Here is a 17,211-nt window from a genome sequence, read left to right on the forward strand (position 1 = left end):
GTTTTTTTCTTTGTCATTATGGTGTATGGAGTGTAGATTGATGTGGAAAAAAAAGTAATTTAAAGCAGTTTAACATAATGCTGCAACATAACAAAACTTGAAAAAAAAAGAACTTGAAAAAAAAATGCTTTTGCAAGGCACTGTATATACAGTATATTAAAAGTCTGTATTCAATATGCCATATTGTACAGCCGGGGTCTCCTTCATGGTATAGAAATAAGCAGCATCAACAGTCTGCTTAATTTTTGTGTTTCTTTTGTGTTCTTCAGAAGAAAAAACCTGATGTTGAGAAAATAATGACAGAACTTTCCTTTCGGATAAAGTATTCCTTCAAAACGCAGAGAAAGAGTGCACATATTTCCTCTCTTCCTCTCAGTCTTTCCATCTGTCCATAGAGCTGAATCCTCTTACTCGACTTATCATTGTGGATTTACTAGTTGCTGTTGAACTGCATTTGAAAGAGCAGCATCTGCCAGCAAGATGTCAAAAAGATGTGCAACTGTGCAAACAACGTCCTCGTCATTAATTTTCCTATTACCCTGAACAGTTGATGCTAGATTAATCATTAGTCATAAGCCTCAAAGCCTTTATTTCCTTGGGAGCTCTCTCCTGGTTAAATAAAGATGATGTTGTCTTTCTCAGTCGATTATAGCTGATGGGAATTTTCTCCTCATTGTGTTCGGGGCAGGTGCAGAAAATAGTGTGTGACAGTGTCACTTCACATCAGATTTGATTTTTGTTTGTCTCGGCCCATCTGGAAGACACATGTCCCTTAGGAATTGGACAAATTTATAGGACACTTCTACATTTAGGTGTACAAATTACTGCCAAAGTCACCCAAGTCTGTGGGGGACGTGTGGTTTTGTTATCAGTCTTATCTAATGGCAAACATCTGCTCGTGTAGAATCACTCCCACAGGAGAACAAGTGACACTGTCAGGAGGAGAGGAAAGACAGAGAGACTGCTCTGCATCACTTGTCTCGGCTGGGACGTCGCTGTTTCTCCTCCTCCCTCCTTAGACTGTGCCAGAGCAGTGGCACTGTTGATTGAATCAGCCTCTTTGTGAGCTGGTGCTCAGTAATCATGGCACGCAAATCAACTCTCGGCTCCAAACAGAGTCAACGTGTGAGACATGCCGAAGAAAACTAGCCTCCTGTTTTCCTTTAAACACTAGATGTCATAGATATGTGTCAATCAAACCCACAACTTGTCTTTTATCACTCATTGATGTGGCTTTACTAAAAATCATAGATGACCCTGTTAGTAGATTGTGTACTGTATGTGTTGAAGATCACTGAAGTTGAGGTTCTCCCATTAGACACAGTATTAATCATATATTTTATCGACAAAGTGTTAAACGTTCTTTAGCAGGTGAGGACAGATTCTGTGTGTGTGTCGTGATGCTCTTATTCATCTCTTTGTTTTTCTTTTCTAGTTTTGTGCCTGAGAGATCTCCTTCACACCACAAGAATCGGTAAGTGTCTTTTAAAATGAGAATGCTCTCTGCACAAACAGCAATCACACCAGATGGATGTCTCCCTTGTTTTGTGCATCATATTCAGGCCTAGACTTTTTTTAGCTTTTGCTGCACTGATTTTGAAGGAATGGTTTTCAGCATAATAAAATGTTATGGTAGAATAAATTTCTGAATGTCTGAAAATTTGCAGTACAAAATATTGTGCAGATTCGGTTTGAGTGGTCTTCATATATTCTCAAACTGATAAACTGGGTTGGGCAAAATTCAGAATTGGAAACAGCTCACACAAGAAATTTCAATCAGAATTTAAGTCATAATTTTTCATTTCAATTACAGGTGGTGGATTTGAGAGAAATTCAACAGAATGGTATTTTTGAAAATTATGTGAAAATTAGTATGTCACCTATAGAAAAGCACGTTGCATTAATTTATATATACTCATGGTATCAAAAGTTTGGGGTAGGTATTTTTCTGTTTTGTTTTAGTCTTGCATGCTCACCAAAGCTGCATTTATTTGATCAAAAATGCAGTAAAAACAGTAATATTGTGAAATATTTTTTTTGCAAAAAATTAAAATGTAATTTATTCCTGTTTCAGCAGCCATTACTCCAATCTTTAGTCTTTCTTTCAGAAATCTAGTATGCTGATTTGGTGCTCAAGAAACATTTCTTCTTATTATCAATGTTGAAACAGTTGTGCTGCTTAATATTTTTTGGACCCTATGATTTTTTCCCCCCAGAATTCTTTGGTGAATTGAAAGTTTAAAAGAACAACATTTATTTACTATATTTTTGAGACCATCACTTTTGATAAATTGAATGTATCCCTGTTTCAATTTAATTAAAAATAAATAGTTGAACAGCAGTATAAATTGAATGCAAATTTCTATAGGTGACATTTAAAACCAATTTTTATCTGTATGTCAAACTTCATACGAGACTTTGTCAAGCAATCATACAAAATTCATCTTGACAATCCTCTCTTTCCTGGTTATAAATTACATTTCCATAAATTTAAATTGCAATTCTACATTCAGTTTGCTACCTCAATTCAAACTGAGCTGCTGAATTGGAACATAAAAAAATATTCTCAATTCAGTTCTGATTAACATACAACCCTGGATAACAATGTTGTCTGTTTTTAACACCTCTCTGTATTCATGACAAAAGTGTCTTTTAAAAGTGACATGCCTTGCCTTGTGCCATATAATAAGGTGTGCGGATGCAATAAGAGCTGTGGGGGAAGGGCGGCACATGCTAATCTGTGCTCAGAGGCTCTGTGTTAGTGGTGGGGCTGGTGGAGGGGTGCAGTATCGTGGGAAATGTCTTTGAAGATGTGATGAGGTGGAGGAAGGATCACAGAGCTGCCCAAACACATCGCTCCTCATTATGTATTCACCGTCATTACTTACACAAATATTTCATAAGGATATGTGCAAGGGAAATACGTTCTTTTAGCATTGTGCATTTTTTTTGAAAGGACTGTTTGAGTGGTGCAAGAAAAGGGCAGAGATGGAGACCTGTAGTGGTTTACTGGAGGTAGCATAGGGCGGGGTCAGACTGAAGAGGCTCTTTGTGGAAGCAGTCTTCTGTTGTCTATCAACACGGGTATCAGCTGACTTTTCTTTCTAATCTTGAAGGCTCTATCTTAATTTCTGAGCAAAGAAATATCACAGTCTTGTTGGATGGGACGGGGAGGGGCGCAGAGACGTGCTGTTAGAAAGAAATGTGACTAGAATTTTAATGATCTAAATGTTGTAGTTAAGTGAAATTTTAGTACACACTATGATATTATTTATTGATGTTTTTAGTATAAATATGTTCAGATTTGGTGTTGTCACATTACTGATTCTGATTGTATTTGTGCCATCTAAGTATTGGTTTTGTTTTATAAAATTATTTATGCCTGTTTAGAGCAAAAACAGAAAAACGTGTTGATTATGGTTCCAACAATATCATGCTATTGAAGTTTCGCAAATGTGAAGTATACATCACAGTAAAGTTCCTGGTTAATTTTAATACAGAATAACTGAAAAATTAATCGGTAAGGGAGTTGATTGTGAACAGTAGCAGTTGTGAACTTTTCCTCTGAGTTTGATTCAAAACATTTGCGACTGCTGTGTGAATCTTTTAGACTGACTCATTAAAATGAGCCATCTCAGAATCATTTTTGGAGTTGGACATCACAGAAACACTGGTGTGCACTCGGATGATTTGCTGCTGTTTAATGAAACCGCATATGGACACTCACAAGTTTTTCCGATTTTTAGATGTATTATTGCTATGCATGCATGTTACTTCTCACAAGGGGCACATCGCAGGCCAAATCAAAGTATGTTTCTTTATTTCTCTTATACTGCATGTCCTTATGACTTTGTATGTATCCTAAAATGTTATTAGTTCTTGTTGATTGTAAATCAGTGTTTTGTGTTTCTCTGGAATTTGATGAAATGTGTTGCTGCCCTTGGTCTTACAAATCAAGCAATAATGGAAGCATTTGCATACAGATGGAGACAAAAATGCTAAACGTGCTGGTGTTTCCTGCTGTGTTGCCTCGTGCCCTTTCTAGCATTTTTTTTTTTTTTTGATGGATTGATGGAAATTGGAAAGGGAGGCATGCAGACTACCCTCCTCCAAAGACTTTCATTGAAAAACTGACAATACTGTAACACTGCTTCAGCGTTAGATTAATGTTTTAGCCTTCAGTTTGGGAAGGGAAAATGTCTAATGAAATGGTTTTGTGTATTGAAATTCTGTTTCCATTTTCTTGTCTTGACTAGGTTGTTGTTCTCAGCAGTGTCTAGTTTAGTGAAGTACTGCTTTTAAACTCTCCTGGAAAGATATGAGTTTGGAAATCTATCATAATAATTACATGATGTGCATTCAACTGATTTTGGTTGGAATAAAATTGACTCGCTGGACAATTATCTCTCTCGCTTTTTCACTTAGAGGCAAAGACAGGAAGCTTTTTTTAGCGCTAATGCAAAATAATGAAGAGCAAATTATGTGCTCTTGTGTATTTTATCATTCTCAAGCTGCCACAGAGAATGGAGGAGGAAATGTTTAGTATTTTTTGGCAAGCTTTATTGCTATTCTTCACCTCCTTGGTTACTGTTGTAAATCAGACAAGCTTCACAGTACATCTCATTGGAATGAACTGGAAATTTGTGTGAGCTGTGTGATTTTCTGAAAAATCTTATGAAGTGGTAAAATTGTCACAGTTTGGTTTCTGTTTAGTTTCCTGTTATGCCCATATTTGGTTTTTCCTGTCATTAGTTAATTATCTATCATCCTCATCACCTGTGTTTAATTAATTATCTTGTTTGTTCCTTTGTCCCGATCCCTTTAAAGGTCCTCAGTTCTCCTCATGGGTTTGTCTGTTCTTAAGTTAAGTAAATGTAAAATGTAAGTAAAAGCGTGTGTTGATGCCGTTAAATAAAGATGACTCCTTTTGTTTACTCCTTCTTCGTGTGCCTTTTGCTACAACCACCCGACCATAACAAAAATATGATTAGATGTCATTCTTATGTGGGCTGGGATAAATGTAGACATTGCAAAGCATTTTTCTGTAAAGAAAATGTTAAATTGCACAGTAACTTGATGGAAAACTGTGGTGACTTTGACTTTTCAACTTCTGAACATTTATTTGAATATTTTGAAAAGAAAAATACTGTTTATACCTCCTTCTCTGGATACCTTGAGTTACCAGTGACTCAGCAGCAACGTTTTAGTGCATTTTGGATCATTTCCATAAAACTGCATTTTAAATTTGTCCAAACACACAGATCCTGCATTGGTTTTCCAATAGAAGTCTGAGGAAATAGTGGATGGTAACAGTAGCTAAGGTCAGTCTGAGTTTAAAGAAAGTATTGATTTTCTCACTGGTAATTGTGGCTTCAGGTGATGTGTGCTCATCTCCTAAATACAGTCCTTCCAATATGACTGAATGGACCGATTGGTTCTGTTGATCTATTCTCTTCAGTCATTGGTTTTGGTCTTGTTATCGCATTAGCCCTTCTGTCTTTATCCTTCATGTTTCCCTTGTCCTTTGTCAGGTCTTTTCCTATTTAGGCTGCGTGTTTGGTTAGATAATGCTTAAATTATCCTTTGTAGATAATAAAACTCTTGCTGGTGTGAGTTAACATTACACCTAAATGTGCTACTGTTGTTATTAGATTACATTATAGTAACCTAATAAATGAAATGAAAACATCTTCCTATACTTATGAAACATCTGTTCAACATGTCCTATTATAACCGGTGCAAACTGGTTGTGACTGAAACATCCTCAAGGGGGATTTTGCTTGGACAGACACATTTTCCCTCTCTCTTTTCAGTTTCTTTGCAGTGTGTTGTGTGATTGGGTTTGGGCAAGCTCATGATTGATCAAGTGCAAAAGAGGATTAGCGGATGCAGAGAGAAGGGATTCAATTCAAACTGCGCTCGCTTCGCTTATGGCAGTTAGCCGTCCTGCTGAATGCAGTGAAAGAGTGAGACAGTGTTGTGATTCACCCTCAGATCTAAACTGAGGCTCATAATCTTCTTCAGATAGATTCAATCCATCAGCATCAAACTGACAGAGCACCCAGGAGGGCAGCAGCCATGTTGGACATCAACAAACACCAGCCCGCAGTGAGGTTATGAGTTCTCATAAAAAAAAAAAAAAAGTCTTTAAAAGGCTCAGAAAGGATGTAAAAAAAGCAGATCTGGCTATTTAATGAACAGGAGCCATGAAAAGCCTCAGTGTAAACTGATGATGCGCTCCCCGCAGTGATGATAGGCCTTTAATCCGTTGCATTTGGTGCAGAGCAGTCAATCTGAATGTGGAGAGAACAGGAAGTTTCTGTCGCTTTGCCATCACGCATGCTTTCAGATGCATACAGAATCAAGTCACAGGCTGTAGGATGGCTTATTACTGATGCCTTAAAGAGAAACATACCCTCAGCTGCCTGCTTGATTTGTCATTTTGTTATAGTGAAAGATAATGTACCTTAAAACAGCATCCTTACTGAACGCTTGAACTAATCAGATGATCTCTGTGTGCTGGATTTAGATGTTATTCGTGTTGTGATCAAGTGCTATTTGTATGCGGGTGTGTGTTTACAAGTATATACAGTACAGTATGTGTTCTGGCAGACTGTCATATTCTTTTTGATATAATTTTGTTAGTTATTAAGGCCATTTGGTTTCATTCAGAACATAAATGTTGCTCCAAATGAAACCAGTCCATCGAATGTACTTGAGCAAACAATATAATACTATAGTTTGATATTTTGGCTACAAAATACAAAAAACATTTTCCCCTTTATCAAACTTTTTCATGCCAAATCCCCCCAAATATGATTATCCCTTCCTAAAATATTGTTGTGTAAAAACATGTTGTTTCCTGAATTGAAATGATTGGCGTTTATACTCTCACTGAACTATTGAATATTGTTAAAATATTAATTTGATATTAAGCTGATGGTATATTTTTTCTGGTTATTATTAATAATGTTCACTATCACTTTTATCTTTATTAATATTGATAGGTTATTATAAATTGTGAAACATACAGTAAAACCTTAAGTCAACAAGTTAATTTTGAGTACTCTAAAGTGCAAATTGAAGGGAATTTTTTTTTTAATTACATGAAACGTATTTAATAAATTAATTAATGAAACAAGTCAGCTGCCTAAGTTTTTGGATACAGCTCTGGAGACCAGCTGTTCTGCAGTCAAGACCTGCAGGGTCTCCTGAAAATTACACAAAGGTGTGTTGAGTCAGGATGGAATGGAACTAAACTTTGGAGGACAGTGAGTCTTCATGGAGCTGTTTTGAAGACCTCTGAGGACTGCTCTCAGTATCCTATTACAGCTTTAGTCTCCAAACTCAGACAGAAAGCTGTTGAGGCACTTTGTGATGTCAGCCTGTCACGGTAATCCAAAACCTAAAAGATGATGGGCGAAACAGCCTGCTTAAGTAGATAAGAGAACACTGCTTCTTCTGTGAGAACCCATTTTACAACAGTCTCTGTCTGTGCAGATCACACTACATGTCAGAAAGTACCTTGTAGCATGTTTTATTGTTTTGTTTTATTTTTTAAGCAGTAAGACACTGCTGCACCATTTGATGACTGAAGATTCGTGGTGATGGTTGTCCTATTTATTTGGCTCTGACCTGCTATTCCCCAAAGACTGATATGACTCAGCTAGTCTGATCTGCTTTTCAACCCTAAGGCATTCTGGGCTTTAAAATAATAAATGTGTAAATGTGTACCTAATATGAACCTTAAAATTACTTTCAGTGCTATAACCTAATGTAGCTAGATTGCTTTTGTCACATGAAAAATTGAATAAAGTCATTTAATTTAAAAGACATGAAGCTCATTCTTTGGATATCTGACAAAACCAAGCATATATCGGTCAAAAAAGAAAATCAGAGGCAGTTTAGTTATAAAACCGTTTTTTGGGTTTTTTTTAGGAAAAGTGCTTTTCTATAACATGTTTGACATGTATTTTATTCAATTTTAAGGAATTTCAAACACATCGACGACAGACAGATTATTTTTTGACCTACATAGGCAGTTTAAGAGTAAAAGTTCTGATTGTACAAGAGCTTAAATGTAATTCAATTAATTTTTAAGCCAAACTACACTGAATTCTCTTATCCATACAGATAACGTGGGCAGAAGGTAGCATGCAACTCAGAGTGTGCTGAAAACGGCGTCTTAAAATAGCTCTGAATTTGCAGATTCATTATTCAGTATTATTCGTACTGTGTGCACAAGCCCTGTCAGACTGTGTATTGCATGTTTATGTGTGCTCTCACACCCTCAGTTCTTCAACAGACCCTCAGTTTATGAACTCATTTCTTGGCTATAGTGTTTATTTTTGAATTGACTTATGTTGCTGCGGTGTCCCAGCGGTGAGAAATATGAGTAGGAACACTCTGTTCCTCAGTGCTTTGGGACTCATTGTTCCGCTTGGCGTTAGATACGTAGTGTTTTGATGCACCGGGTGATTTTGGCCCTCTTGCCTGTATCCTTTCTCTCTTTTTCTGTCCTGCAGGGTCCCCAGGGGCTGATCAGACCTCCACAACCTCTGAGAACAGAACAGGGATTTAACCTCACTTTCATACAGCTGCACTGGATGGTAATAATGAAATCCAGTTACTGGATGGTAATAATGAAAGAGCGCTGAAGAAACATCTGTGTTGTAGTGCAGGATAAATATGATATACAGTAATTCAGTTGTTAAGTCATGATGCAAGTAAAGCTTCTACCTGTTTTAAATGAGAATAATGTCTTATCAGCCATTTATGAGCATTATTTACTGTGTATCACACAATTAAGTTATGCATTTTAAAAACGAACTGTGGCCATAGGCTTATAGCGTCCTGGCAGTTTTATTTTAGTATCACAGGGATTAGAGTTCTTGTTAATATTGTGAATTAGATTGAATTTTTTACATTTTCTGGTTTAATTTTAATTTTAGTTACAATTTTTGTCATTTTGTTGTGTTGTCATTTTTAGTATCTTTTGTTGTTGTTTTTAAATATTTCTGTAGTTTTTATAATTTTTCATTTCAGTTTTTAGTTGTAGTTATTTTAGTGCATTGTTTAAAATATATGAATGTTGAAAAATTAGAAAATTAGAGATGTTGCCTCAGAATCTAGCTAAAATTAAATGAGCTTAAGTTGATTAATATTTTAGTATTAATATTTTATTTTATTTCAGTTAACATATATTTTATTTCAAGTAACAAAAAAGGTGGTTTAGTTTAGTTTTAATTCTTTAGTTATGATAGGATCATGATTTTTCAGTAGTATTACAGCACACCATGTATAAACCCCGTTTGTTGATTTCTTTGGACATCTGATAGAGCTTTAGGACTCGGAAATGGTTGATGTGTGATGTTAGACTTAACATGCAGATAATAATAAGCTCTTGGAAAAACAGAATGACTCTGCTTATACTCAATCCTCATATGCGTAGCTCTTCTAGAAATAACTTGGAGGATGTGTGCAAAAATCTGCCTACGCACTCTTTGCTCCCAGTGCACCCCGGCTGATGAGTGTAGTGTCTTTGTGTCATTTGCAGCTTCATGAATATTTAATGAGATGAGGCTGTCAGTGGGTGGAGCTTTTCCGTGTTTCTCTGCCTCAGCGCTGCATTATCTCTGAGTTTAACCTTCCCTGTACTGACCATTTCTTCCTCAGCCTTCATTTATCAACCACCTCATCACCCTGGGCGTCGACCGATTTTTTGGGATTGATTGATTCTCCCATTCAAAGCAGTCCTACTTAACCTGTAATAGCAAGTGAAGCTAGATGGTTTCCCTCAGCAAGTTCTGCTTCTCATTATTTCAGTGCATCTACTTATTCTCTCAGACGTCTAATATTATGGCAGTCTTATTGTGTTCTGTGTCCCAGCGCTGTACTGATACTATAATAACTAATGTTAGGGGCTCATAAAAGGGAGATTCATAAAGACTAAATATAGATTGTTGCATCCAAAATGGGGTTCATGTCACAGCGCTGCTGCTAATGGTGATATATGCTTAATTTTGTGCTTTTGCTTGTGTTTTGATTGCATAAACGCAGCAAATAAGGAATATTAGGGAAGAGCAAATAAGATGGGTCAGACTGCCTGTGGCTGTTTGAAAGTTAAACTCGGTGGTCTTGATTTGTCGCTTCACACACTAGCTCCATTTTAGCATTTCTGCTTCTCTCCCACTCTCTGGCTCCTTCCACTTCTCCATCTTCTTGTTGTCAACCCCGTCTCTCTCCTTTTCTCTCTGGAGGCACTGAAGGGTCTGCTCCCAGCTGCCACAGCCCAGATGAGAGGAGGCAAGGCGTCTACTGCAATGGCGGCTTTGTCCTGTGTTAGTTTGTGTGTGTTGTGAGTGAAGAAGAGAAAGAAAACAGTGGTTGCTGTTAAAATTTATTTTCACTATGGGCTGATTTACATTTATATATTTTTTATTAAATATAATAAAAACAATTAAATTATATTTATAATAGTATTTTTGCAATAAATAGATTTTTTTCTATTTATTTGTGTTTAATAATTATATATGTATAGTATATGTATATGTATCCTGTGTGTTGGTTTGTGTGTGTTGTGAGTGAAGAAGAGAAAGAAAAGAGTGGTTGCTGTTAAAATTTGTTTTAACTATGGACCGATTGACATTTATATTTTTTAATTAAACATAATAAAAACAATAAAATTAAATTTATAATAATATTTGTGCAATAAATCAATATTTTTGTATGTAATAATTATTATACACACACACACACATATATATATATATATATATATATATATTAAAAGTAAATACATATATACATATACACATAATGAATTATATATATATATATATATATATATATACACATACATATATATATATATATATATATATATATATATAAATAAAATTCATTATGTGCATATGTATATATGTATGTACTTTTATAAATTTAAAATCCATTAGATTGAGATTTTCTTGTTCCTCGCTCGAAGTAAAAATAACGCATATGTATATATTTTTAATAATATATTTGTAATAATTATAATACATAATATGCATTATAAAACTGTTATTTATTAGTTTAGATTTATTTAATTTTATTTATTTATACCTGTGTTTTATGTATACCTTGTGTTTCAGACAAGGTATACATACCTTTTTTCTCTTCCAATGAAATGAACCCCAAAAAGAAGCCAGCTCTACTCCACACCACTTTGAGATTTCCCTGTTCTGTTCCCTGTTCAATGGTGAGAGAACTGGAAAAAAAAGATGCACCAACTTTCAAATAGCATACTCTTTGCTCCAAGCAAAACTCACATACACTGTAATGCTGTGAACACAGGCAAGCAGAGTGATACAAACAGTGAAACGTCCCAGTTCACTCACTGACTCACTGACTGACTGACTCACTCGCTCACTCACATCAACTCAAGCAGCACTACCATTCCCTGCCAAGATGTCCTTCCACTCTTTTCCTCTTTTCATGTGCTCTCTGATTTTCTATTCGCATCATATTTAAGGCCATCTGTGGCTTCCCCCTGTGCGGTGCTTGAAGGCATGGCACTGAAGGTAGTGTGGACAGCGCTGGACTGGCCGGTATTGTTGCCCGCTGGTCAGTTTTACTGGTGAGTGTTTGAGCCAGACCCTCAGCAGGTGTTCAAACAACACACAACTCGATATCCAATGTTTCCCATACCATCTGTGAGATGTGCTGCTTGTCTGTGTTTTAGGGGAAGAGAACATGTTTGTGTCTGTGTTTATGTGAGCTGAATCACTGCTGTCCAAACTTCTTGCCTTGTGGATGTTGTAAGTGGTTGCTAGGCTGTTGCCCATGCGTTTTTAGAATGATTCTGTGTTGCTTTAAAGGGTTCTGGGTTGTTGGTGGATTATGATCCACTCCTCACACCAAATGCTAAAAGTCTGAATTGAGTGGGCAGATTTTCACTTGCATGCGAGAAATAAGGAGCTATTATAATGGAAACAGAAAGAATTCACTTGCATTTTGGAAATTACAACCATGTAAAAGTTTAGCTGGAATCTCTCTATAGTATGTGGAGTAATTAGATGGACAATTTGATATGGTACGGTATGGTTTGCATACGGAACATCTTTATTTTCAAATGCATTTTTCAGTTCTGCATATTTTTCTCCCTCCTGTGTGAACTTGACACAGTGTTAAGTGTTTGCCATGTAAACAGCTGTTATGTGCTCTGCACCACAGCTCCTGATGACATAAAAGGTTCACCCAAAAACGAAAATGCTGTCATCATTTTCTGATCCTCATGTCGCTCCAAACCTGTATGACTTTCTTTCTTCTGCTGAATGCAGAAGATGATATTTTCAAACTAAAAAGGGTGTAAACAACCTTGGACCCCACTGACTTATTGTGTGGGGGGAAAAAAACATACTTTTTTTGGAACGACTTCCACAGAAGAAAAAAAGTCATACAGTTTTGGAACAACAGGAGGGCGAGTAAATGTTATTTAGACGAGCTATACATTTAACTCTTACACAAAACATTACAATGAAATGACTTTGATGTTTTTGTAGTTTCAAATGTAAAGCAAAAAGATCGGAGAATACATACAGGTGTGCAAGGCAGCAGCAGCTCACATAATCACCATAGAGAGAGTTATGTGGTTTTCTGTGTTTTATTAGGGGTGCGATTATCTTAGCTATATAATTTGGAAGAAAATGTAAAAGGATGAAGGCTGAATGAGCTGCCTGGGTCTGTCATGTAATGAGGCTTCTGCCTGGATGTGTCTCCATGCTTACATTTAATCTGAGTAGTCTGATTTTCTTTCTCAGGATCTCTCTTACTTTCTTCTCAGATCAGAGAATTTTTTTTAAGTACATTTCTTTTTAAATTCTTGAACATCATCCTTATTAATTGATTTAGGTTAGATTTTTTTCTTAATTTCTTCAACAGTTTAAGTATGCTTTTATACAGTTGTCTGTATTTTCATCCAGCTGGTGTGACTTCTTGGTGTGAACATTTAAACACTTATTGCTGCCAGCACCAGCAGGCGTGTGCAAGGACAATTATTAGCAGGTGATTTGCTTGTGGGCTTTCAGGAAGGACAGATACTGAGGGAGCGAGAGAGAGAGAGGGCATGAAAGTGAGTGTAGTTTAGCTGAACCCATTCACACAGCTATTTCATTAACACATTACCCTTGGGGGGCTTAATTATAACTATAACACAATAACCCATTTCTGCCTGAATCTTCCTTAAACGTGTTCTCCCTGCTCATGCGTGTATTATTTTTTGTTTTTATTTAGAATAATAGAAGACTGAAATCATGTTATGTTCATAATTATGAACTATTAAGCTATTTTTTGTGTTTTTTATAAAGGAACACAATCTCCCATTAAAGAAAATTCTAAAAAAGGAAATAAATTCTAAAAATATTTCATCACACTAACACATTTCAGCTTGAATCATCCTCCCACACATTCTTCTGTTGATGCATGTTCTATACATGCAATAACAGATTCTTGAAATCCTTGTTATTTTCTACTTCTGCAGTCCCTCCAGGATTTCGCGATTCTGTGATCGCTGAATTTATCGCAAAATCAAGCAAACTCCGCAATTTTCGAAAGAGCTCGCAAATTTTCCAGATTTTTGGCTTAGACGCGAAAATAGATCATGATACATGATCTATTTTCCACTCTATATGACCTGCTTTTCTATGAAGCATACAGGTTTAGAACAACATGAGGATGAAAAACTGATAGTTTTTTTTGTTTAGCGATCTATTCCTTTAAAAATATCAAGCACATGATTTAGGAATACTGTGTTCTTGCATTGTCTTTCTCACACTGCACACTGTTGAAATGCATTTGGACCTTGTTTTGACCCACCACCATGATTCCCACCAGTTAGCTTTTATTCAGGGCTATGAATGCTGGAGGTGCTCTCCAACAAAAGAGTGTTGCCATGGTGATTTGGAGAGGACGCTGGTCTGGTGGTCTGGCCTTGGAGGAGGTTTGGGGTACCGTTAGTCCAGGAAATAAGCACTCCCCTCCCTGCAGTAAGCGAGAGACAGACAAGCACACACCTAGAATCTCAATGAGAGAATGGTGCTTTCTCCTCGCAAGGAGAGTCAGAATACTGAAGCACAAAGCAAAACCCCAGAGTGCTGCTCTGCAGGGAGGAGTTTCCAATATCTTCTCTAATGTTTGTCTTCAAAATTCATCACAGATTCAAGTCTCATTTATGAAAGTCGAAGTACAAAGTCCAACAATAATCTACAGACAAAAAAGGAAGTAAACTCAATGTTACCTATAAATCATAACAACCATGAAGTGTACCTATGCACTCATGTCTTATAAAGTGCCAACAGATTAAAAGTACATGCTGGGTAAATTAAGTTTTAATAATGGCTTATGAACAGACAGGAGGAAGATCCTCTCAGTCAGGGTGTTATTATAATCTCCATATTCATACATTATGTGCCCCAGTTCTCTTTCACTCGGCTTCTGAGAGCTAGAGGTGAAACTGAAGTCTTGACTGACCAAACCTGCAGTTGAAAACGAAAAATGAAAGCAGTTGGGAGTGGGGCACAAGGTGAGCTGTGATAAAGGCGATTCAGACAGTTCTGATGCATATGGTCCACACATGCTGCGCCTCGGTTTCCTACATGGAACACTTTTATTCAGAATACCGTTGGCAAGAGTGGCTGCACAGTGGGATTTCTGCCTATTCTCTTGAAAAGAGGAAGTTCTTCTATCAGTATGTTCTGAGTGGATCCTGCATGTCTTGCTTTTAATTTTTTTCTAACCTTTGTTATGCTATTATCTTTCATTTTTTCTTGCAAAAAGATGTGTTCTTGTATAAAATGATTAGATAAGTTCACCCTTATTACACTAATATCTTTCTCTAACAGAGAAGTAGCCTACCTGGGCAACATCACTGGGGCTGGATTCACAAAAAGAAAAGAAATTTCATAAGAGAAATTCTAAGAGTTTTTAAGAATGTTCTTAAGTTGAGAAATTCTTGAGAAATACTTATGAAGTTCACGAGTTCATAAGAGCAGGCTTTGGTGTTATCTGATTATATTGCAGTTCTTGTCCGAGACTCGCTGATCAACAAAAATACTTCAAAGGCTGTTTTTTGCACTGCCTGCAGATTACGGTCATAATTATTAATGCAGGCAAAAAAATTCTAAATTCTAAAATGAATTAACCTCAGAGTACTTGTGCACATCCACAGTAATACATATTTGTATTATATTATTTAGTGTTATGTTGTAATGTTAAATTTCTGAAGCAACCCAATACATTCTTTAAAAACGTTACCTTTGGGCATTTAATACAAGTTGGAGGCTAACTTTATTATTTTTAAAACATTCTTTTCAGGAATTCACATTTTTCTTAAGTGTTTATAACAGTTCTAAGAGAAAAGATAAGAACATATTTAAGAAATGTTTTTGACAATACAAAATATTAACTTCATTCTGAAGTTAGAGAAGAATTTAAGAATTTAATTCTGTTAACTGTCGGTTCCACTTTTTGAGTATAGGCCTGAAAATGACATTTCTAACTTAAATTCAAAAAAGTTATGGAAGTTTAAGTTTATGAAAATATAAAATGTAAAAATTAAAATATTTATATTTTATATAAAATATATATTTTACAAAAAATGTCTTACTCAAAAATCTGAAGAAGTTGTATTCCAAATTTGAGGTTGATATCTAAAAAAATTAGCTTTCAGTGAAATTTTGTTTGGGCGTAGTACTAAGCTTTTCCACTAGATGACCATCAAACCCCATTAGTAACCATATAAGGGCGGCTACATTTCGATTTATGGTTTGAGTGATCTGAAACATGTTTTTTTCCTTACTTTTCTCAATATTTATGATGTAGACATCACATGTAGAAGTATAAAGGGTAGTATGGCAGTATTTGATTTCAATTCAACCTCTAAAAAACACATAAAAGACATGCAACAAGAACCCTGGACGTATGTTATAGTTCATGCTGCATCAAAAATTGAGAACCTATTATTTTTTCTTTATATTCGAAACACTTTTAGACCTTTTTTTCTCACAAAATAGAATGAATGTTATCTTTTGAACACGACATGAACATGAATGATGAATTTTTGCAGATTTTTCATGATTTTATATATGTATCACCATTTCAAAGTAAAGGTCAGAACTCGCTTTAACAGGTTAAGAATGTTTCATTTATTCAGCCCTAGATGGTTTTACTATGGTATTGCATGATTACCATAGTCATGTAACTTGCCTGGAGATTTCAAACTAGGCATTAGGAACACTGCTAAGACAAAAGCAGACAAAATTAGAATTTTTGCTTTCTAAAGGCTGTTGAAATAATATTTTTATTGCTTATTTTGTCTCTTACAAAGTTTGAAAATCAGCGAAATACATGCTATTCCAATAGAACAGGTTTTTTTCGTTCAAGTGATGGCCTTTCATGTGCCAAATAGTGTGGCTCTTTGACTCATTCCCTGAACAGACTCTTCAGAAGTGAAGTGTAGCATGAATTTATTCGGCGCAAGTCTAATTTTTCTAGCTGACTTTCTTTCACATCTTTAATGACTAAGCCACGCTTGATAAAGCAAGTCATTAAAAGACATAAGCATCCCATTGGCTAACCAGATAACCAAAAGAGTAAAGAGGATTAGGCCTCACTGATGCTGGATTCACTGCTGTTTACGCTCAACTTTCTTGATGAGATGCTCACAAACACATTTTGTTGCATTTTTTAATCTTTTCTAAATGATAAGCGCTTAATGTGTGAGCTTTGTATACAGCAGATAGCTAGTGAGATGTGTTCAACTGGGATGCTCTGGCTGTATCTGCTGTCTCAGCACGAGATAAACAATGACCGTGTTTTATAGATAAGGAACAACCGTTGTTTTGTCTTAAAGACAGCAGTGAAGGAAACTGGGAAGCAGGGAGTGTTGCATAGCCTCACATCTCTCCATCATAAGGATGGCAAGGAGAAATCCAATTCTCTCATCTCCTCGCTCATCTCCGTTAAGTGAAAGAGTAGAGACATTTGTCAAGGAAACAAGAAAAGTATCCCACTGTGAGTTAAAGCTGTAGCTCATTTCAGAAATAAATAAGCCTGTTTACAGGAGGCAGCACACCACTATGGCTGTGCCAGGCATCACTCCTCCGTTCTCACGCTGGAATACACCGCTGGAAGTGAAGCGCTTGCAAAATGCCCAGACTTGCAGGAGGAACTGGA

General features: G+C 36.2%; 1 protein-coding gene across 1 annotated transcript in view; it reads left to right on the top strand.

Moving 5' to 3' along the window:
- Positions 1-17,211, top strand: part of LOC306882265 (amyloid-beta A4 precursor protein-binding family A member 2-like) — a 73,145-nt gene that overhangs the window by 19,582 nt on the left and 36,352 nt on the right. The window contains exon 2 of the mRNA XM_079436780.1: positions 1,436-1,474. The gene's annotated coding sequence lies outside the window, so the exon portion shown is untranslated. The remainder of the gene's footprint in view (positions 1-1,435; positions 1,475-17,211) is intronic.

This window comes from Barbus barbus (assembly GCF_936440315.1).
Source record: "Barbus barbus genome assembly, chromosome: 2".
NCBI lineage: Eukaryota > Metazoa > Chordata > Actinopteri > Cypriniformes > Cyprinidae > Barbus > Barbus barbus.